The sequence below is a fragment of the Lathamus discolor genome, chromosome 2 (genome assembly GCF_037157495.1).
Source record: "Lathamus discolor isolate bLatDis1 chromosome 2, bLatDis1.hap1, whole genome shotgun sequence".
NCBI lineage: Eukaryota > Metazoa > Chordata > Aves > Psittaciformes > Psittacidae > Lathamus > Lathamus discolor.
In genome coordinates this window covers 90,949,717-90,974,996 of record NC_088885.1, presented here as the reverse complement: position 1 = coordinate 90,974,996, position 25,280 = coordinate 90,949,717, and positions in this window count along the sequence as shown.

Here is a 25,280-nt window from a genome sequence, read left to right as displayed (position 1 = left end):
AAATTCTCTCAGTCAGCCATGGACGTGGCAGGGTGTGAATTATGATGCAATAGAACACCTGTGAAGTATAAGGCTAGAAGTCAAGTACCATTAAATTCATAAATGTGTGAGTGGTCGTGCCATAAGTCACGTATTAAAGTGTCGAGTGATTGTAAATTGACTCAGTGCAATTCTTAAATTATAAAGTTCAAGAACAATTTATTTAAAATTATTTTAATATTACTTTATAATTCCAAGTAATTGTTTTGGGTTGAATACTATATAAATGAGTTAAAATGATGAAAAATATGTTTCTATTCTAGGTTAACACTAAACCGACTGTAATTTTTTTTAGATGATAGATAGTGTGTATGTGCATTTCAAAGCTAATAGGATTACTGTATTCTGCAGGAAGAGGGTTCCTAAATTCTTTCTAAATCTTTATCTTTTTCTCATAGGCAGAAACCTGTAAAAGTGTCTGAGGCTTTTGAGCATCCAGTCTGATATAGGTTGTAAAAAGAACAGGTTCTGCAGTCTTTTGTTACGGTTTCTTCTTGTACTGGCTGTCTAGAAACTGATCAGGGTAATTTTGCAGTAGAGTAATATGTAGTGATTTTATATTACTAAAAGCATTATTGTAATGCTCAATATTTAGAGCTCTCTAAGATCTAAAATACAGTGGTGTTTTTTTTTTTTTTTTCAATCCTCAAATGCTTTGTGTACATTTTAAATATTAGAACTTGGACATTTTTGTTGCCTGTCTAAACTCCCAGTCCATCTTTTCTATCTTGATGAAGGTGCTCAGTACCAGTGTGAGTTTTGCAACCTTGCAGGTGATGAATAAGCTTTCTTGTGGCTTGTTTTTATTTTAGGGGGATGGGAATTTGGTGGGGTTTTTTTGTTTAGTTTTGACATTTTTTGTGTGTGGAATTTGTTTTGTGGTGGTTTTTCTGTTTGGTTGATTTTGGTTGGGTTTTTTTTTAGAATTTGTCAAATTTTAATAGAGTTTCTTTGATGTTTCTAAGAGCATGAAGTTCTTATAAAACAAGTCTCCCTTACTTTTCCATCCCAGGTGATCGATCATTGTCAATTTAAGCTTTATGTTCAGAAAGTTGAATTGGAACAGTATGTCATATTCAGCTTCAAATTCCAAGTGTGAATCTGGGGTTAGGCCTTACTGGAAAAAGAACTTCCTGTTTCATGCAGAGCTACAATTGTTCATCAGCTAGTTTCGTGGCTATATGTTTGAGTTGAGATTTTGGAATTTCATTTGGATAAATCTGAAATGCCATCTTTGTTTTGACATGTTACACTGTACAGCATTCCATTATGTATAAGTAATGTCTTTAAGGAGAAAAGGTGTAAGTCCTTATAAATATGTGAGTTAAGTAATATGCTATAATCATGAAACTTTAATTTTTTATTTTTTATTTTTTTTCTTTTTTTTTTTGATGTTTATGGGTTCTGCCTCAGGGTACTCTGGTGTCCTGAGTTTAAAATATTGTAAATTCAATTGGTGGCACTTTCACCAGCTGTCAAACAAGTTTTATTCAGAATAACTTCTCATAGTAAGAAGAAAAGATGCTGACGTGGTGGATGACTGACGAGTGGGGATGATCAAAGTAGCTTAAGGCTGGGAAGTAGACCTTTTGGCTTTTTGGAAGGGTTTTTATGTTAAAATTTTGCAGCTATATGCCACCTTATTTTGATGAGGAAAATGCTCTGAAGAGATAAAATAGCATTACTGCCTCAATTTAGCATGCATTAAAATTGCAGTATAGTAAAATAAAGGGAGAAGAGATGTGCCCGAAGACTCATGTTTAAAAGCAACCTCTAAACACAAGTTCAGCAATACTAACTTAGGTTTGGGCACAAGTGCATCAGTGTCCCTCTTGCTTAGCATTTGGCAAACAGTAAATACCTCAGCAGGTAGAAAAGGAATCATGGGCTTCACCAGTCCCAGGCTTCCCAATTCAGACAACTTGTGCCTTCTGCCTCCAAACAAAGGTCCCTCTGTAAGGCAACTTGCCATTGGAACCTTCTTCATTCCTTTCTAGTGAGCTCTAAGCAGGTACTTATGATTTATTAATATCCCTGGTCACAAGCTCTACTGTGTAATTAATGCACTGCAAATTTTCATCTAATTTTACAGCATAATATGTGACTATTAAAGTGTTTCAGGGAGCTATGGAGGCCAACTGTGTGGGTGGCTCTTAATAGTAGAAAAATGTAGCAATTTTTTGTGACCCTTTTTTTTGTGTGATCCCCTGTGAGTATTCAAAAAAAAAGGCCAAAAAGTGTTGACATACACTCTTAGAATGGGAGCACTCAGACGCTCAGTGAATGTCTTCCAGTTACTGACATTCAGTAGATGGTGAAGTATGTTAAGGGTCAAAGAACACATTTTCTAGCTGAAATAGAGAAAGTTTCATTTTTTTCTTGGGATAAAAGTAATCAAAGCTTATTAAACTCCCTTTGGGAGGGCAGTACCCAAGACTCGTTATCATGAAGGTGCTCCCTGAATTTTAAATATTTAAGTTCCATGTAAGTAGTATCATCCCTCTTCTGATATTTGGATTTGAATTAAAATGGTTCCAAAGCTTGTCCTACAGCTGCTTGTCAAGTGCTCAGACTGTACAAGTAAAGGAATCTAGTCATATTGCTTCTAATTGTTCCAGTTTTGTCTGCCATTATAGCATAGCACAAAGCTCAGCGTTAAAACCAGTTTATAATAAATTTCTCAAAACAGTTGCCTGAATGTGAAACAAATGGAGAAAAGTGGGTTGTTGGTTTTGTTTTTTTTTCACAGTTCTAGCAATATAGACAATGATGTTGTGTTGTCATTTCACTGGAGCTGAATTCTGAGATGCTAAGCACTTAGTGTTCCAAGATAATTTAACATGCATTAGAAATTTTCATCCAGATGTTTTCATGTCTGAGAATTTTGACCAATAATTCTCCTATAAATGTATTTGATGGTCAATAGATTTTAAGTGATTACTGAGTGGTGAAGGTAATTTCTGGTGGTGGGCTTTTAAATCATACAGTTCCACAGCTATTGTCATTACAAATTGTTCTATTAACATGCCTTCAGTGTTCCAGATGTAATGCATACGTGGGGCTGCTTTCCTTTCACTTTGCTTTTTATCTCTGTGCTTCTGTTCTGATTTCAGCTGGGATACAGTTAATTTTCTTCCTAGCAGCTGGTGCAGTGCTGTGTTTTGGATTTAGTCTGAGACCAATGCTGATAACATATTGATGTTTTAGTTGTTGCTAAGTAATGTTTATCCTGATTAAGGACTTTTCAGTCTCTCATGCTTTGCCAGTGAGGAGGGGCTCTGCAAGTGAAGAAGCCAGCAGAGAGCTGAGACAGGCCACCTGACCCAAACTAGCCAAGGGGGTATTCCATAGCACAGCACGTCATGCCCATATATAAACTGGAGGGAGTTAACTGGGAGGGAGGAATCACTGCTCGGGAACAAGCTTGAGAATCAGTCAGTGGGTGACGAGAACTTTATTGTGCATCACTCGTGTTTCTTGAGCTACATTTCTCTTTTTTTTTGTGTGTGTGTTATCTCCTATTACCATTATTATTATTTTTATTGTCATTGTTATTATCATCAACAACTTTATTTCAGTTATTAAACTGCTCTTATGTTAACCTATGGGTTTTAGGTTTTTTTCCTGATTCTCCTCCCCAGACTACTGGGGCAGGGTGGGGAAGTGAGTGAGCAACTAAGTTGCCAGCTGGGGTTAAACCACAACAGCTTCTGAACACTCACCTTTATTTTGGAAAGGTGTTGCATTAGTACATGGAAATGAATTTTCACTGACTGCTGCTTGTCTGTTTATAAATGCAATTGCATTGCTAGATCAGAACTGAGCCTCAGAAAAAAGTGCAAAGCTGGAAGCGGGCAGAAGTACTTGGAGGCCTAGATATATGCATGGGTTTTTAATGGAATTTTCAAAAGGGGCTTGTATTAGTTCATATCTTAGGTTTGAGAGGTTTAGAGGAAGTAAGCCAACTAGTCTCTTAGGAGATTAGTCATTTATAACACCTGCAAATTACATTTTGTCATGTGTGACTGAGTGTGATTATGACTATTGTCACCTTTATCAGAGCATGGACAACATGACGGGAAACACTGTTGAAAAATGTTCTTTTTTTAATACAGCTTTGACATGAAAGCAGAATTCTGCTGAGGAAAGCAGCATTTAGATTAATTATGAAATAAATAGGAAAACTGCTTCAATCAAATGCTGATATGAGGAATAGACAAACTACATACTCACAAACAAACAAACATAACACTTTAATGTTTATACCTTCTCATTTAGAAAACAAATTGGTCTCTTGGAACCTGGACCCATATTCTATATTATTTAGGCGCTAAATTACCCTGGAACTACTAGTAGATATATCTAGATAATGCAACCAGTTCCTCTGTGGTGCTAACCTTAATTTAAACAGTCGCTCCCACCAAAACACAGTACTTCCCTCTGCATGCCTCTGTAGTTTGCAAATTTTTGTGGACGACAGACTGATTGATGTAGAATTTCTTATGACATTCAATCCACCAACAGATTCTCCAATGTCTGGTACATGCAAGTTGAAGATTTTGTTAAGGTCAGTTTTCTGCTATGTTATTGTAAGAGTTCACCTTTACAGTATGATCTTTTTTCACTGTGTCACACTGTTTGTTTTTTTTTTTTTTTTTTTTTGTTGGTTTTTTTTTTTTTTTCACCAGCCAGTGTTTCTGGGTTCAGGAACTTAACCTGAAGTTCCTGCAGGAATTTAATATCATCAGAATGTCTGTTTTGTTTGGTTGCTTATTAGAAAATTTTTGACAGCAGACAAGAGGATAGATGTGTGCACATACAGATAGTAGTCTGTGTAAGACGTCTCCTTAGCAGGTTAGAGAGCAAACATCTGATCAGAGTTTGTAATTCTCTAATGATTGTTCTTACCCCTTAGAGAGCTAACCAGCTGGCTGATGGCACAGATGGTCACAACCGCACATTCAACTCTGATCTGTGCATGTGCAAATTAGTCATGGGATGTTTATTAGCCTGACTGTGTCAAGGGATAAATCAGTTAAGCAGTTGATTCCTACCTGTTGGAAAAAGAATACAGCCCTAGTCATATAAGATCAGTTTTATGCATGTCAGAAGGCCACTTAATTCCATGGGGATATTCATCATGGACATTTGCCTCCCCCTCACTCTCTTACCTTAGGATGCTCGACAGGTAATATTTTGGCATGGAAAATAGGTGTGTTTATGAATCAGATACTTGAATTGTTATGTTAATGTTATTATTTTTGTCAAAATAATGATGAGGGAATATACAAATTAGTTAAACCAGCTATAGGAATAAATATTAGTTAACCTACCAAAATCTGCAAAGGGTATTTTTAATCTTTCAAAGGAACAGCAGGTTCCTTGTTTTTTCTACCTTCCTACTTTCACACATCTGCAAACTGTTTAGAGAACAATTTGGTTCTTAATGTCCAGTTGAGGCAGTGTAGAAAAAAACAAGGCCGTAGAATCCAAGAGTGACTTACAGCCTGTATAAACCCACTAAAATTGTAATTGTAATAAATTGTGGTGCATCAGTCAGATCCAGATCTAATCTTGTATCTTTTAACAGAAGTAGCTTGTGGTGAAACTTACTGTCTATGGGCTAAGCCAAATTGGAGGAATGCATTCATCTGTTTCTTCAATACAGATTCCTCAGTATGTTTCTTTTTCTTGCAGTTAATAAAGGGTTCATTTTAAAAGCATGAACAATTTATCTAGCAGTAAAGTTAGTGAGAATATTGCCATCAACGTCTAAGGAAATAATGCTGAGAACATCTGAAGTCCCTTCCCGGTTTATAGATGTCAGTTTGTTCTACTTTATTCTTATTTTAAATTAAGCAGATTGTATATCAAAGAACTTCAGAAGATAAAAAACCTGAAACAAACAAATAAACAAACAAACAAAAAAAAACCTGCCTGTACCTACTCCAGTGTTAAATTTTCAGTGATCTCTTCTGGAGGCTGCTGTTTATTGGAGGCCTTTGGAAAGGTAAAATTACTTGAGAGATATATATGAAGACAGAGATTGTGTATTTTTCTTCTTTAGACATCTGTTACAGCTATGTGTTGCTCTGGTTGCCTCTCATCTAATCCAACTTCTCTTGACTGCCCAGAAAGGATTATGATGATTGTTCAATACTGTTTGCTGAAATTCTCAAATCAATATTTAAAGTATATTGGTCACGTATATTTCTAAAATCCAGTAGAACTTGCAGTATGCATGACACAGTTACAGTTAAATATGTTAAATCATATTGGTCACTGGAATTAGTTACAAAGGTTGAAAGATGAAGTCTAAAAGTAAGTTAATTTTATGAAGCAAGCCCTTTGCGATGAACTAATTGACTGTATAATATATCATTCATATACTCTTTATGCTACATTTCCACTCATATTCTAATAAGGACTTTTGCTGGAACAGTTTTTATCTAAGACTTTTTCCTATATAGTGAAAGACTGAATTATTTGAATGTTATAATTATTATTACATAGTATGATTACCCAACTTAGCTGTTTGAAATAGCAGGTAATGGTGGCAGACACTCATATTTTAGCAAATATTGGTATTTTTCAGCCCAACTATAAAGCGCATTTCTGTTTCAAAAAGTGATTCTAAAACATCACTGGCTTTCTTAACAGATGGTGTGTGTTTACATGTGTGTGTATGCTTTGTGATAATAGCTGTATCTGTTTCTCCAGTATTCCTTTTTTCTTGAGCTGTAAATTGGGGTTGTTTAAACATAACACTGAATTTGAGAAATGGGTAGGTATTGTATTTGAAAATGTTACTAAACATATTTATTTCAGCATTCTTTACTTTAGTGCCTATTTTCATATCTGAATTAATGTAACAAAAGATTTATTGCAGGGGAAAAAAATATGAGTTTTTAGTTGAGTTGGTTCATAACTATCTTGGCTACAGTGGTTCTGCAGAAGTCAAATTGTAGCACACTAACACATTACACATTTCATTACTAAAATATTTTGCTGGGAGTCTTATTCTAGATGTCAGCCAGATGAGGTTGCTTGAATTCTTTTCTTGGCTGGACTTCAGAAAAACATTTCATCTTTGGTTAAAAGTAAGGACACATGTATTTCCAGTAGTGAGTAGGTATACTGTATAAAAACCTGACCAGTTGTGTTTGAGAATGGTGGGTTTAAATTAGTATAGGTGCTAAGGCTGAGCAGGAAAATGGAAAGCCAGTGCTGCTATGAAAGGTGGTGAAAAACATACGGCTTGCATCTGGTGAAAAAAGATGGAGGAAATCTATGTTAAATTCTCTGAATTGGTCAGTGCACCAAGTACTGGGGAAAAAAAGATCCTTAAGCAAAATGACAAACTTAGGAGACAAATGGACATAAATTGAACATTAATACAGTTTAAGATGGAAATTAGGAATAATTTCTAATACGGAAAGGAATATTGTCATGAAACAAGAATAATACTTGTGGAAAAGTGTATAAAGTTTGAATATCTGACATGATTTCTACAATTTCATTGCAAGGGCCTTTGGTATCTCTGTTCAATTTTAAGTGTTGGCAATTATAAGCTTTGCTGAGTGGTTGCTCTGTGTCTCTTCTGACAGAACAATAGGACACCAGTTTGGAGTCTTTGAGGTCCTGCAAATATTAACATGGGCAGAATCCCTGTGATATATTCAATTCCAGTAGTGAATGAAACACATTTTCTGTCTTGTTTGTAGCAACTTATGTATAACACCTAGAAACAAATTTAGCAATAAATAATATATAGCATGAAAAAATATCACTGCACTACAAAGGAGCAAAATGTTATGGGAAGTATATTCATTTGAATGAATGGTTGAACAAAAAATTTTGCTTATGAGTGAGAGATTTAGATTGAGAAGTCACAAATAAAGTTTTCAGGGAGATCTGTTCCATTGCTTAGGCAGTGGTTAATTGCTTTTTCTCAAAGCAACAAATTTACAGCCTGGATTTATCTGAGTATTGATGTGGCTTCCTGCAAAAGAATTTTGTGTTAGGTGAGATAAATGGCATAGACTAAAAATAGGCTTTTCTTAACTGTGGTGTTCCAGTCTTGTTTTTCCCTTTGCTGTTGTGCTTGGCCTCCTGGCTATACAATTTAGTATTTTTAATCTTCATCTCTGTTCCTTTTTACATCAATCTGTTCTTTATTTCATCTTTTATAACCTTCCTCATAGCTTCTTGTTTGCTCATGATATGTCCTGATAGCAGAATTTCCCTTTTATGCAAAATTCATTATATCAGTGTATAATGATATAACTTTTATTTCAAGTGAATACTTCTACTCAGTGAAAACTATGGGTTTAGTTAATATGAAAGTTTGGTTAACTGTTAAATTATGTTAATACTTTTGGGCCTTTAATTTTAGAAGTGGCTCCACAATAATATTTGCTGAAATATCCAAAATATTTCTCAGTCTGAATTCATCAGGGATGTAGCAGCATGTATAGAAGCAGTTTGGAGGAGGTAGCTGATCCTTTTCAGAAGCTCTTACAGTCACAAAATTTACTAAGTAGTCTTCCATGTCTAAGAGGATAGATAAACAATGAACTGAGAATTTTGAATTGATTGTTCCAGTTCTTTCTTGCTGAAGCTGTTCTGTGTTAATAATTGTATTCTTATGCTCCAGAATATAACATGAGAAGGATTGTCTGTGCAGTCAGGAAGATCTGGTTTTCAGTCCCTATTCAAATTATTATTTAGGTAGGTGCTATAAAGTGAAACTGTTTAAAAGGAAGTGCAGACAAGTCTGCACCAGAATAACTTACATTTTGAAGTTTGGAAAAATGTTTTAAAAGTGCACAGTAAGGATCTGAAGTTTGCTTTCCAGAGGAATCATCTAACCAGAGGCCCATAAGGTGGAAAGAACATTATAACTCTCTGGAAATTTTAGACACAACTTTTAGGTGTGCAGGTGTATATCTCTGTTCACTCAGTCTTCCATTTCAACAACAAAAAAAAAAGTTGAAAATGTAATAAAATGATTTATCTCTAAACTTATGTTTTCAGATGTAAAGTGTTAAGTCAAGTCTTGCTTTTGGCTTTGCTTGAAATACATTTTCACTACTTTGACCACTGAATTGAAAAAAATCAGTCACCCACTAAGCTAAAATCTATTCCAAAAAGATCAGTCTAGCCATGATCTTTGCAAAATTCTTCAAGCAGTATGCCAGCAGCAGCTCTGTTGCTTCCATTACAGCTTTAGCCATGTATTATATCAAACTTGGGGTGTCTGGAACAAAAATTAATCTCCTTTAATAACAGCAAATGACTTTTAAATCTCTACCTACGTCTAATCTCTTGGCTGAGAGATCCCAGTGCACATCCAGTAAATCCAACAAGGTAATTTGTTTAGTGGTTAATTTCTTATTTTGCAGAGAGAACAACTTCTGATAGCTTGACATTGTTATTAAACTATGCTACGACATTCTCCTGTCTCCTATTGTGAATATATAAAACCACCTTCTGTAAAATATAAATGCTTCTTAAGTCTTATTTTCCTCATTGAAAAAGAAAGGAAAAATATATTCACAGAACTCAGAAGAAACCGGAGTTTTAGCTAGGTTGTTGATGGCATAAGCTATAAACTATCAAGCTATGCTCACGGGTCAGTGAGCACTTCATGACTGCAGATGTATGTAAGTCTGCTGAGAGAGCACATCACGCCCTACACTCATTCTAACATCATTCAGTTGTTTTTGAGAGGTGAGAGATTTCTATTTCCCATACCATCCCTTTTTATTATTTTTATCACCAGCTTTCTGAACATTTTTTTTCTCCCACCCTTTGTCCTTGTTCTTTTCTATTTGCAAGAAAAGGTGACTGTGTGGAAGGAAAAATACCAAAAATATGATACTGGCAGGGTATTGATACAGACAGTATTTTGGATAGTGAGCTGTTTTCACTGTCCTCTGCTCCTGTCTCCAAATTGAAGCAACATTTTAAATATTTTACAACTTTTGTTTTGTTTTAAATAAGGGAAGGATTAGCTTGTACACAAACTGAGATAATGTAAATTAGCAGAAATTATATTTAAATTTAGCCTGAGTTTTTGTACTGGAAAACACCCCTTTATACCAAAATCTTGAAGATATTCTTAGAGATCTTGTTTAATTGTTCTGCTCTTTAATAGCATTGTATTGTACAAATAACTTTATCCATGTTACCTGGCATATGGGATTGTATAAGCCTCTCTCTTCCTCAGCAAAGCTCAGGGAATTTCTCACTGCCAGTACTGTGACAGGGAGACCTTTGTTTATGCAGTAAGGTAGATTGAAATAACCGCCTGTGTTCTGATATATTTAGTCTGGTAACAGGAATATCAGTTCATATTTGGATCCACTTTTGTATCATAGTATCCTCCTAATTTATACTCTAGATACTAGACATTTCCGGCCGCAAAACAATACTAATTGAGGTTGGATTTTTTTTCGTTTGTACTGTTTGAACAGAAAGCACTTTTTTCCTTTTCTGTTGTGCTTTAATATATTCCTGAACCACACAGGATTATGTTAATTATCTTTATAAAAAGTCAAAATTACCAGTGTTCTCAAAAGTAAAATACAGAGTAGCTGGTATTGTCAGTATAACGATGGATTTATTTAGGCATAAATCCATTTCAAAAGCAATGTGTGATCCACGTTTAATTCTTAGTCTCAGGTAAAGTGGTAAACACTCACCGTTTTCTGTGTGAATAGTATAAAGTTGACATTCTTATCAATCCTTTTGCTGAAGAAACAAAACAGGGAAGGAAAATTTTGTGGTAGGTGAGTGACACTGAGTCAGATGTGGCAATTTCAATACTATTAAAAACTTGCAAATTGTGGATTTTAAAACCATTGTGAGCCTCATTTTCCACACTGGAATCCTATTACAATTTAGTTATTTGTCCAGCTGTTGTTTAGTTTGACTGATTTACATGAGAAGAATCATGACAGTTTCTGTTTAGAAATAAAGTACATCCAATTTATGAAAGCTACACATTACTAAATATTCTTAAACTATTACTCATTGTACACATGCATAATTATTTGATAGAACAGATTGCTCATTGTCAGCTAGATCCATCGATGCATAGAATGATACAGAATTTTTAGCCTTAGTGTTTATTTTTAATTCTGAATAGTTAAGCCTCTAATTAAAATGGATCTGTAACATTTTATAAATCTATTTCTTATATATTCTGAACTATTTTATATATTCTGAAGTATCATCTAATTGATGCCTCCAGTAACATCTGATTCTGCACAAACTTAGCTAATTTAAAAATTGCACAAACAGCTGCTTTGTCATCATATAACTGACAGAATTTTTGCCGAAACTTCTGTTGCCATGTTGCTAAGTTTCCCTTTTTAATTATTTATGGTCAGTCTCTGTTCATAAACAGGGGCTGTCAAATTATGGAAGCATAAATATATACTTAATAATTATCAAGATGATATGTTTTTATATTTTCATTTGATTATGGGTGCTTTTATCCTGTTCATTATACTGAAATTGATTAAGACCAGCACAAAGTTTCCTCTCAAACAGGTTTAATTAGCCTGATACTAGGCAGAATGTCTAAGGCCAGTTACTAAAGGATACCTGTTGTGTATATATGTGTCTATATTTGTATATATAATGGGCTTTCATCCGTACTTTCAAGAGAGGGAACAAGATTAAACCATTGGTGCTTTTTTTGTTTGTGTGAGTGCTGCTTGCTGTTCATGTACCTGTGTGACCAGCTGCATGTGTGTCTATTTAGAATACGGGTGACACCTCACTGTTGGTTGGATCTGGAAATATAGTGTTGCAGCAGCCTTACCTGTATTGAGCTACCACATTTGGCAAGTATATTTGGAGAAAACAGAGAGACAGACAATGAGAATCATGAGAATTGTGAAGAAATATATGTTTTCTAGGTAAAAAGAGAAGTAAAAAACAGTGTACTTCAGTATGTAACTTACACAGAGGTGAGGGAAATACTCTTGTCTAGATTCAAGTATTTGCAGCAAATGAGATTAAGTTTCAAACTTAGGGCAAATTACCTGATTGATGGGAAAGCCAATGCTCGTGTAGTTTGCATGAGTAAGATGTTGAAATTCTGTCTGTAGAGGTTTTTGAAGAGTAGACACTTTGGGGGTCATAGTGGGCCCTGACCAATGTTTGGGTCCACTAGCTTTTTGTATGGAAAGCTAAGTCAGGCCCTGAAGACAGAATTTGAAGTTGACCCTTCTTTTACTTTGACATAGCTGGTTATAATATTGATATAAGCCTTGTTTTCCCCTTTTTCTGCATCTCTTTTCCTTGTATGAACATACATTGTTTTGCAAGATGCCTTTATTCTGTGTGACTTGGCTTGAAGCAGCAGACAGATGCTTGTTGCTATGTGAGGACAGATGTTTAGCAGGCTGAGGGCTACCAAGGTAGGATTCTTCCAACATCATTGGTACTCATCTGTCTCATTCGAGTAGCTGTGCTAGTGGTTCATGGTGTACTGCTATATGAAGCGGCAATTATTTATTGATTTATTTCACTACAGAAAGCCTTCCATCTTTGTTCTGTGAGATGAAAAATGAATCTTTAAAACAGAATGTCAGAGAAAATATCTGAATGATAACTCTAGGATACGCCACAGCAAATGGGCCTTATCCTCGCCCTGGGAGGGGCTGAGGCATCAGGCTACTCTGAAATAAGGTCCCTCAGCAGGCTGCTTTAGAAAAGGTGAAAAGGTAATTCAGGTTCACATGGGAGATAAGTAGCTGTGGACCCTTCACAGGATGAGGGCCAGGAAGTGAGGTGAGGGAGATCTGAATGGGAGAGAGTGAATAAAGTTGATGTTTATGACGAAAGTCCTGTTGGGAGAAATTCGGACCCAGAAGCACAGTGGGTCAGGGCTGCAGGAAAAGGAGACATGAGTGGGGAGGAAAGTGAGAAATTGCTTAGTGCAGTGTTGGTTGCTACAATACCTCATCAGAATGCTGTTAATGAGGGTTCTGGCCTCTCATGGGGACTTTCTTTTCATATGTAGTTTTGCTACTTCTGTCAGTCTGGTAAGGATTTGGTAAGTGACTGTCCATAAGATGTGCAGCTTAAGGAGTTTGCATTTTCCACATCTGCTGACACATCTGTCAGATATGTCACCACTCCCATTTTTCTCCTATGAAGGACCTGAGTATAATTTTCGTGGAGGTAGATTCACTTCTGATTTTCAGTAATGGAGACAGTACCTAGAGTTAGCAACACATGTGAATGAACAGAACGAGTCAGACACTGATTATAATTTAAAGAAGGAAGAAGAAGCTGGGCCTGAGAGCACACTAGGCCATACTGAAATTAGCAGCAGGAGCTGTAAGAGACACAGATCTTAGATAGGGAGAGACAAGTGGCACATAGCAGGCTGATGAAGAATAGAAATTGATTCCACATATACTCTATGATTTTGTTTCCAATCCCTATTAAACATACCTGAAAGAGAAAATATATGGTCATATATATCCTAAAGCAATGACATTGTCTGCAAAGTACACAAGAATAGAGGTTCCCACTTTGTTGAGAAATGTTTCCTTTCTGTCATAATTAAAATAATTACATCAGACAACTTGCTTTATATTTTGGGACTATTAAATCTCTGTGCTGCTTTGAGAATAGCAGTATGACCTTGCTGGAATAGTTGGAAGGTGGGCCAGGAAACATGGAAGGTTGATCTTACGCTATACTTTGAAACAAGTACAAGAAAGATGCTGCATCTTTTGATGAAAGATACTCTGCATACATATCTTAAAATAACTATGGATATTACAGTATCAATATACTGTTACAGAGGCTGAGGCATGGTGAGCCTTTTCCAACACCATGGCTGTACTGAGAAAACAACACTAAAGAAATTCCTGGTAGAAATCTCACTGTGTGCTTTTCTGAAGAGTTTTGTATGACAGTGCTCAGTGGAAGGACTGCTACTTGATGTCAGTAAGCTTGCTAACTCTTAAATACCTGTGCTTTGTTCAGTAAGGAACAAGGAGGCAGGAGTACTTCTACAGAGGAGGCAGCTTTGCTGTTAGTCTTTGCTCTTGAACATTCAAGATATCACCATGTTGATACTGCTGTAGGTGCTATAGCAGCAGAGAACAAAAGATCTGTAGCACTGAATGTGGGTACTTGTCCTACTTTTTGCAGGAGACATTACTGATGCTGCAGTACAGGAGATCAGGAAGGAACAATAAAAGATGCTATGGTGTAGGGGCAGGGGCAGAGGTTGGTTGGTCAATCCTTGTTTGTTAATGAGCACTGGAAGGAATTCTTCTCCCAGCGTTGCATCAGGAGGGTTTTTCATAAGTTTCTTGCCCATCAACCAAGGAATGTCTTCTGTTTGGAATGCCTCTTAAATCATTGCAGACAGCTGCAGTATGGCCTACAACAGCACACACTGCCGTTGAGTATGAAAAGTACTAAATGGCAACAGTTTAATATTAACTTCCCCAGAATGCACCAGAAACATTTTAAAGGAAGAACCTTTCTTTAGGCCAAATAATGCCTTCAGAACATGTCTTTAGATAATCTTTGTCAGCTCAAGCAACGAATGAGAGTTAGGAACAATCCTTCTCTGGACAGGGAAGAGAAGATGCTAAGCATGTAAAAGTGCCATGTTAATAAATGTCAGTAAACCAAGATGTAGCAAGAACTCCAGATTCCTTATATCTTACTACATCTGTATAGTTCTTTTTCTTCTGGGTTTTAATATTTATAAACTTCTGTGGCCAGTAGGTTCATCTCCAAAGACTGAATTAGTTTTGGAGCTTGATGGTAGCTTGAGATTACCATTTCACGCTCCTCCAATGACTCTGAAAGCATCTTTAGTAATTTTCTGTTATGCCCTGTCCATGAAACAACCCAAATTGAGTCCTTACTTCTTCATACTCCTCAGCAATGCTTCATACCTCTGTTTTGTGTGTTGTGGTACACTTAGTCATATGAACTTTCAAAGCACTAGGACAGGATCTCTCTGGATGCAGGGTGGGAAAGTTGGTCCTGGGATCAAGCATAGCACTGGAATACAAAGCAGTAAGGAAAACAAGAATAAACCCCAAAACCTGATTCCTTGGTGTCTTTATAGATGAATCCCAAACATGGTGGTCTCAGATTCTGTCTTCATGTATGCTAGGTCTCCCTTTTTTTTAGCATTATCAGGCCAAATGAAACATTGTGAAATTGTTAAATTATTAATTTTGATTCTGTCCCAAACTTCTGTGTATTTCCTTTGTGGAGAACGATACCAACTTTTCTTCCCAAGGACTTTTTTTTTCTTCTTTTCAATACAGTATTTTGTTTTTCCAAATCAGAATGCAAACTAGAATTTGATTTTTTTTTTTTTTTAATGTGAAAGATGTGTTGCTGTTCTTCATCTGAGTCTATAAATAGTATTTTAATAGCTTGCATCATTTTCCGTTAGGGGTCATTCCTTTCGCCTATTGACTACTTCATTTGCTGTTAATGCTAAGGGTTGAAAATATTTTGGATTTCTTCCGTGAAATATCCACTCTCTTGAAAATATTTAACTTCAGGAAATATCTTACTGGCACCCCAAGATCTTCATAAACAGAAAAATAGAAAACAAAAATATAATAAACCTATCAATTGATTGTTCTTAATGACTCACTTAAGCAGCAGTCATGCTGGTTTTGCAATAATTATTATATGTTAGCTGTTTTTGGCCAAAAGAGCCAACTGTGAATTCAGTAAAACATCTTGCAACATTGGCTGGGAAGCGTTTGTTTAACTTCTTGTGAGGGCTTAACATTCTTTAGATACTTTATTTTCATTTTTCCGTTTGCTTTTCATACAGAGTCTACCAATCAATTAGAAACAAAGTATCACTCTTATAAGGGGTCTGGCTTAGATTCACATTTTGGGAATGTGTGATCAGAGCAGTATATTGGATCAGGTCTCATCAATAGCATCAGTATTTTCCTATTTTTATTGAAAATATCTCTGGATGCACTGTTGTCTTATTTGGTAGCACCATGCTGGCAGGCTAATGTCATAATGGCTGATGTATTGATAAATTTAAGCCTTGATACTTCATTATTATTTCCAGCCATTTACATAGGTGACCAATTAGAAGCAGACTTTCTTCTAAGACTTACACGATATTCCAGTTACCCTCCTTGTTTACTGGTGATATCACACATCTTTGTGTCAGTGTTTCAGGCTAACAGTATTTATGAAAGTATGGAGTAAAATTTATCCCCAGATTGATTCTTTAGTACTCCACTAATGTTTTTTTTATGTATTCATTTTTATCTCCTTAATATGGTCTTATTCAGTTTGACTTTGGGATTTATTTTTTTTTTTTTCATTCTTTCTTTTTCTGACATCTTATTCAGAGGTTTCCTTAGTGATCTCTCTCATTTTCTGTTACAATTCTATTTTTTTACATTTGAAGTTCTGAATTTTGCAAACTCTATATATTCAGTTATTAAGCTGGTTATTCATCTAGCTGGGTTTACACTCTATGGGAAGTTTTCTTCCTTTTCCCTTCCATTTTAAGTTTTAGAGCTTCTGCAGCTTTAACTTAGAAAGGATTCCAGATTGGATTTCCACTGAAGTCCTTAAACCTTTAACTATCACTCTCAGTTTCATGGTTCCATAACGTGGTGCTGTGTGTGAAGGTAAACAGATATTCTGAAAAATTAGCCCGGTTGCGGTTATATATTTACCTTCACAGTAGATCTGGTACATTATCCTTACCCTGAACAAGCACGTAACATGCATCTAGTCTACTGGGAACTTTGTGAGGTTACTGAAACAATTGCTTACCCTTTTTCCAACATAAGAAACCTTCTTTTCTTCTTCCAATGAGGTATGTTTTTTATACCTTTATTTAACACAGTTTTATAGATGATCTGCATATCTCTTGATGCTAGAAAGGCACTGTTGCAGCTGCCTAACTCTCTATGTGATGGTTTGTAGATTTTTACTTAAGGGAGTGTTTTACAAAAGTGCTTAGTGAAGAGCTCTCCTGTTTCTGCAATGTTTCTTGGAATGGGAGCTCATCACAATTCTCCATGAATTGCATGCAAATCCAAAGCAGAATCCAACATACACATCTGTCTAGATTTTCCTGTGATTTGAGTGACATACATAACAATTTTTTTAAAATATGATGTTTTTAACAATTATGTAAACTCTTGAAGTCTAGGCTGCTCAAGACTGTGGTGTATAGGCTCAGGGAGAGTGCATGTATTGCTCAAACAGAATGTACAGACTGCTTTTTCTTTAACTAAAACTGTTAAACATGTTCATACGTCAAGAGGCATAGAAGTGGCATGGCTACCTCAGTGTGCAAAGCAGGTTTCTATCAGGTGAATATCTCGCACAGAATACCCTCACAGTATCTTCATTGTTAAAAGCTTGACAATTCAGTTTTTGGTCCAAAGGCTCTGAAGGTCAGTATCACATGAGAGAAAGCAGCTGACAGAAACACAATGGCTTCCTTGAAAAGTGTGTGTGCTTTTGGTGTGGTACTAAAGAAAACACATCTCCCCCTAGCACTGTTGTTGGTGGTCTCAAGCGAAACGGGAGGTTCTGACTGACACTTCTTTCCCTGAAGAAGGTTTTTCTGTGTAAGAGTCACATCAAGCTGACAGAGTAGTATGTGAAAGCATCTCCTGCTATAACTTGCACTGTAGATATTTTTGGGGGAGAAGGGATGACTTCATTGTGCAGGTCAGTCCATCTTTGTGCTAGGGAGTAGCTCTACAACCTTAGGTAGCACTCCTGAGCTCCTTGGCAGTGTTATTTTGCTAAAGAGTGGTGTGTTTATTTACATGCATCTTAAAAATAATGGCAGATTGTGGGGGTTGAAAAATACATATTTGCTGCCTTGCAATGCCTCAATGTGTCAAGTTATATTCAAATTACATTAAATACTGTCATATAGTGTGTGATATGACAGTAACATGATAAGATTGGTGGAATTTGTTTTGACAGGACACAAATGGGTGGATAAAACAAGGACAACTTCCACCCTCTCGCTGCTATAGTTGTTGTCCTCTTCTGATTCAAGCAAACAAGCAGGTAAAACAAGCAGATTTGAAAGTCTGATAAAAAATTTTTGAGTATAAGAAAGATTATTTCTTAATAAGTAATGCAAACTAGTTTATTAAATGAGTTCTTATCATAGTCTTGGCAGATATGTGTATTTTATGTATGCTGTGAATTTTATCTACCAAAATTAGTCTGCTTCTGTGCTGAGGAAGGTGGCTTGGGGTTGGCCTGCTTTTCTTCTGCACCAAAATACCCTTGTCTCTGTAGCTTCAATAAGCAAATGCTGCTTGGTCATCTAATTAAGGTGAAAAAAATGTGTGCTTTTGGTCTGTTACCAAAGGAAAATGCATCTCCCCTTTGATTAACATGGTTGGTTGTCTCAAGGGAAAAGGGAAGATCAGATTTATTCTTTGTTCGCTGAAGAAGGTCTCTCTGCAGAAGCATTGCATCAAACTAGTGGAGCAATGTGAAGAAGCTTCTGCTATCTCATGTACTGCCATCTAATTACTAATTACACTGAAATCTCTGTAAATCCCCTATAAAATATTATTCAGATAGACTTTATGAAAATATAAAACAAGCTAAATGCCACACTGAATATTCCTAGAGCCTTCTGTTGATTATGCATGAAGTTATTAGTTGTTGTTTTTAATCCCAAGAACACTGAATCTTGTTGACTCATATTGTTTAATAACATGCCATAGTTCTTTTAGGGTGCTTATAATTGTCTGAACAGTCTTTATGATTGCTTTTTATTACTTCATTAATGTGAATGCATGCATTCTTAGTGCCTATCTGGAAACATGAGCTAGGAATTGCTGAATAAATAAAATATTTGTGCAAATGCAGAATAAATTTTTCAAATAAAATCAGACAATTAACTTTCGTGATTTTTATTTGTGGTCATTCAGAATACTGACATTTTTCTTTTTTTCCAAGCAATTTGAAAATACTTGTTTTGCTACCAGGTATAAATACATTCAGTGGGCATGTTAACATTCGAAATACTATGGAAGCTTCTCATGAGTAGTCATGCAGTATTTTACCGTCATCTCCATTTGGAACAGAATTTCAGAGCTGAAAATGTTTATTCTTAGGGGTTTTGAAGTTAAATGCAAATGTTAGTGCTTTGTTGGATTGGCAATGTGGAAAGATCAAGAAATGGGTACTTTTACGTATAACATAAATGTAGACTATCTTACTGATATTTTATTTGTTACTGGCTTGAAACTGACAGAGCAGAAAAGAAACCATTCCTTATTTTGTAACCAAACCAAAAGATAACAGAAAAAAAAACAAACCCCCATACATTTAGCATCTTTTTGTTTATAACCCAAAGATGTTCATAGAAACTTTCAAGGATCTGTTCCAGATTTTTTCATATGAATTTTCTATTTTTTTCAGTGATTACTAAATGTTTCATATTTAGTTAGTCATGATTCTCCTGCCAGGAAACTCACTCATGCACTGAGTAGTAACACAGCTGTGTCATTTGGCTGGTCAGTTACCCAACCCAAGCAATGGCAAAGCAGTGAGTTTACAAATAAATGTTGCATGAAAACTCAGAAATTAACTTTCAGAAACAAAATAAATTACTGGCTTATCAATAGTGACATGCACTGACTTGTTTTGTTGTGTTGTTTTTTGTTTTTTGGTTTTTTTTTTTCAGGGAAGCTATGTGCTCTTGTTTTTAGTGAATCTCCTGATTATTCCCATTTCCTATTGTTTAAGTGTGCCAAGTAGTTTTGGTACATGTGAGCAGTATTCTTTTTGAAGGAAACTGATCTGCAAGCTACCATTAAAATATATTTTTTCATTAAAATCTATTTTTTTCTTTTTTTTTTCTTAAATTTTCCACCCTGCCCCCTCTTTTTTCCCTCTTATTTCTACTCCATCAGGGCTTCCTGAAGTGGGGGAAGACCTGGCTATTTTGCCAACCTCAGTTTGTGTGTAAGTCAAAATTCATCAAAATCAGTCAGAGGCTTTACACTGAATTCTGTAGGTACTGAATCATACCTCTAATTCTGTGAAGAGTATCACAACATAAGCAAATTGATTTGTATTGGGAACAAAAGATGTATTTCACATCTATTGATGTATTTTCAGTAAAGAGTAATTACATGTTCACCACAAAATCTATAGTTTAATTACAGAGCAGTAGAGTGTGATTATAGTATTATTTGATCCAGCTAAAAGGGATGTTTACATTTGCTTTTTCGGCAGTAGATTTTTGTGAGATAAGTGGAATGTATGAAAATAGATAATAAAATATATAAGAAAAAAGTTATCAGAGAAAATAAAAAAGAAATACTTTACTTCAGCTGTGTGTATTGTTTTATGGGTGAGGCTAACTAGTATTTAAAGGCCAATATCTTGAAATTAACTCAGTTATTTTATTGAGTGCTGGGTGTTCACAAAGACATTAAAGGGAAAGTCTCCTTTAATGGATATATTGTAAGTGTAAAAACTGCTGGACATGAGGATACAAAGAGATGATATGAAAAAGTATAGCTTTGACTTTTTCAGTCTGAGCACTAGCTGAAGTTATTTGATTGTCTGTGAGGAGTAAATGGGGCTCTGGGCGCTAATGGGTTTGACCCTAAAGAGTAAAACATGTTCAGTGGTTGAGAAATTAAGGCACTGTCTAGAAAATTTATCTATCTCACTTACTGCCAGAACAGCAAGTTCTGAACAGAACTTACAGAAACAGAACAAGACTACTGAGACAAAAAAACAGAAAAAGAACAGAAACTACTGAGTGACAAGTCAGAGGAGGATTAAGGCATGGATTAAGGCATGAATTAAGTCACACAAGGTCAAACTGTCTTCCCCATTACTCCGATGGGGACGCACAAGGGCATCTCCAGGGTTTTGTGGTTAGAATCAAATTTGCTCTACCTGTGTTGCCAGGTGCATTCAAGTTTCACTTGCACTTCTGCGCTAAAAGCTGTGAGACTGGATTTTAGATGAGATCTTAAGACTGATGTGAAATCTATTAATATTTGAACCTTCAGTATATTTTTTGTCGCTGCTGTTTGAATTAACAATTCAATAATAAATAAATGAATTAAAATTAGTAATGTTTCAATTAAAAATTCAAGAATTAAATAATAAAATATTAGAAATAACACCTTTTATGTCTCTGTATATTTTTTGGCTGCCACATGGAATGGCAAAATAGAACGAAATGGGGAAAAAAAGCTAAAACCCAAAGCTTCCTGCATTTCAAACTAGTCTATGAAACAGCAGCAATAGCAACATGCAGTGTGCTTTTTTTTTTTTTGGTATATGATGCCCTTCAGTGTCGTTATAGTAAAGGATTAAAAAAAGATAAACTGGCCAGAATGGAAAGGATTCACAATCCATCTAACACAGAAATATGAGAAGTGGAAATAACTTTCTTATTGTTCTAACATATGTTTTTGTGTAGGTGTCCTGACTTTTAATAAATGTGAAATGTAAATAACAATAATCAATTTTCACCTTTGAGCACATTATCTTCCTCCTGATTAGTGTCTTAGTTGTCCTTTTGAAAACACATAATTTGGGAAAATTAAGGTCCAATTGGTTGTTGTCACTGGCGTGAATGGGAGACATTCTACACTGCAATGAAAACTTCAGTGCTCCTGGAAAGATGTGTCATTAAAAGCAAAATACTGTATAAAATGTTAATGCTAAGTCTGACCATAACACTTATTGGTGTGATGGTAACTGAATTTGGTGTGTTTGAAAGCAGTTATTTAACTGATCTATCTGGGACTAGGGGCTGTTTAGTCTTCAAATCCTTTCCTGCCTTCAAACTTTCTTGAGCCTAAATTCCTGTCTTATGCTTATCATGTCTCATTGTGTAACTAGTGAATAATTAGACAAAATATAAATTTGGAAATTTCTGTGATATTTCTTTCGAATTGAAGGATTCTCTTATTTCATGGTGTCAAAATGAAGATGACATTCTCCTTTAATTCTTCTTCTCTGTCTTTTTTTGTCAGTATTAAAAAGCTGTTTTCAGACCAGACCAGAATTCACTTTTTTCAAGGTTTGTCTGCTTCAGGTGCATATTTTTGTGACAACTTTTTGGGTGCCTGTCCAAGTATTTTTGTGTTCATGCAATCTGTTGCTGGCTATGGATTTTCATTTTAGGCCCATGATGTGGCTGGAGTACAGCCACTTCTGTCTGTCAGTGGATGAGGCATTTCTAGAAATAAAAGCTTCAAAGCTCCTGTATAAGATAACACTTCTTACAGAATGAACAACTGACAATAAAATAAAATACGTATTAAGACTACAAAAGCTTTTCTCTGAGATGATAAACAGTTACACTACACTCTGGTGTTGTTTTTTTTTTTTAGATGGTGCTGATTCTACATTTTGGAAAGCATTTCTATGTGGTGACATTATAAACATGATGGTGGTGGGTCTGAAGGTCTGATAAATTTAGGAAAACAAATTTCTGCACCTATGCTTAAACTATTGTAGTTTGATCAATAGATCTTACAGTTGACTCTCACTGTTGGTTTCAGGGCACTTTCCATCAACTTTGCTCATACAGTAGACGTTGGAGTCCATGTTGTGCATAATTTGTCTTTAACTAACATCTGTGTTTGCAAAGTATAAAGTACTACAACTGATGTATGCTGTGTGGAAAAAAACATAAATCTGGGCCAAAATCAGAATACTTAGTGAGAAATGGAGTTCTTCAGCTCATGTTCCAGAAAAAAAGTATTTTAGACAAAGACTCTTATTTTAATGTCCAATGATATATATATATATTTTTTTTTTTGGAATCTCACACATTAATTAAATGTTAATGATTATAGTGAAAAATACAAACCATCCAAATGTAGACTTACCACCCCTGCTCACTTCCTTAGTTAATTCATTTGAATAGCACATACACCTAATTGCTTCAATATTAGATTTAATATGGAATAAATGATAAGTGTATGAATGCAAGTCTTTGCATTAAATGTCCCCATCCTTGTGGGTTAAGTATGGTAACACAATTATTACTAAGAAATCAATTTGTCTGTAACAGCACAGTTGGCTTTTAGCAAAGTTTTCATGACTACTTTAAATAAGATAAAATGTTCATTGAAAAGGATGGATTTAGTTCTGTGATTTCTTAAGCTTCTCTCCAGGCAACTGTCTGACAGTTTAATAATGATAGGATATTATTTCATGTTCTGTATCAATATTTTTAGCACCAGAATTTCTAATGATTGTCTTTTGTAATCGCCCTGTGAAGAGTTTTCCTGAAATATCTGCCAGGTAAAGCTTTCTCTTTTCTTCCCCACCCCCCCCCTTTTTTTTTTCTTTTTTTTTTTTTTTTTTAAGATGGAATTTCTTTAAAGATATTTTTTTCTTTCTTCTGCTATTCAGAATAATTCAAAACCTCAAAAAGTTATTTTTAAATTTAAAAGCAGCAAGTGCATTTCTGGAATACTATTGTCTGTTATCCAGACCATCTTTACTCACCCAACAGCCTTAAGGAAAAGAAGTTTATTTGTTTTATCCTATTAATATTCTGCTTGAAGTGTGACAATGGAGGTTTTATTTTCACTTTACAGATTAGTTCATTTTATTCTTATGAAGTTGAACAAGGCCATCTTCAGACCTAAATATTTCACCTGTTTCTTCAGGACTACTTCTTACATGAATCTTTGGCAAATGCAGGGGATAAATGTTCTTTTGCTGTCTCTAGAACCAAAGGTTCTCGCAAGTATACGTATTTCCTAAGCCTTGCTTCACTTTTGGAACTGGTATAGCTGATGAATTGTTAGGAAGTGTGGCAAAAGACATTAGTGTCAGACAGCAAGAGGTTCACACAGAGAGCCTGGACAAAAAGTTAGGTCTCTGCTTTGGTAGTCCGCTCCAGCCTGAAAGATAAGAAAATTTTCTCTAGCTGATACAACAACCTGGAGCGATGGGGAAGCCCATTTTTAGTGTGTTGTGTGGAGATTAAAGCTATGCAAATCTCATTAGGATTAATGGAAGAAGTAATGTCAATCTGTATAGATTTTTCTAGATCCTTGTCCTCAGTTGTCCATTATCACCATGGAGAGACATTTGAGAAAAGAACGTCTGCGTAGGCTTTGCAATGTTAACTGACAGCCTTCACTTTCTTAAGCCCACTTGCCTAGGTGACATGTCTCCTCAACAGCAACGTTTGGTTTTTTAACTGTACTCAGAAGAGTGCTAACAAATGATACTGAAGACCAGTTTGTGGATGAAAATATGGTCAGAGCTGTAACTCCATTGATAAATCAGTGCAATACTTCAGGGCTTTGGAGAAATGACAGTAGAATGCCTACTTAAAAAAGCCTACGTCACGTGATGACTTATCAGTGAATTATAGATAGTACATTTATTGGTATAAAGTGAAGGAAAACTAACACGGAAATAAACTTTACAGATGATTTTCAAATTAATGCTTAGAAGTTCATAAAAGATTACCTGAACATGTGTGTTCTTTTTTTTCTGGAGGAGTTGTGCTTAGGAAAGTTGGACTTTTTATTATTTTTTCTTAATTTTTGATAAAGATTGAGCTGAAAGTAAGATAGTGTGGTATGAAGCAAGTTCTGTGCTTTAGAGAACTCTTTATTCCTGCACTGTATACAGCAATGGAATTGCAAGAAGTTTATGAAATCATGAAGTAAATGAGTAGCAAGTGCAAAAAATTTAGTAAACAAAAACACTTTCCTTCTTTAAGCAAAAGAACTTAGCAAGGATGCGGAGAGCTGACTTCTTGAAGGCAGCTTATTACGTTGTTCTGTATCTATCTGAATATGTCTCAGATTAGACTTTGCAGGAGCATTTTTACTTGCAGAAACAATAGAACCATGTGAGTTACAATTATACACTTATACTATTCTGACAGCTTTTAAAATGCAATTTGAATAAACTTTCTTGCATTAATTTAGCTGTAAATCAGATGTTAGTCTTTACAGTTTTAGTTATACAGCCTCCTGGGAGATTTTAATAGTCCTGGACTATTTTCATCCTGTGCTGCAAAAAGTTTAAGTAAGGGTAAATGTAATTAATTTCTGGAACTCTCACTACTGTAGTAGCTAAATGTTAAAAATGTGTGTAAAAGGAATTAATGGACTCAAATTTCAGTCTGATCAAAGCTACCCATAGAACATCAGAACTGTTCTTTTATTTTTTCACTCCACAGCTTCTTTCTCTGT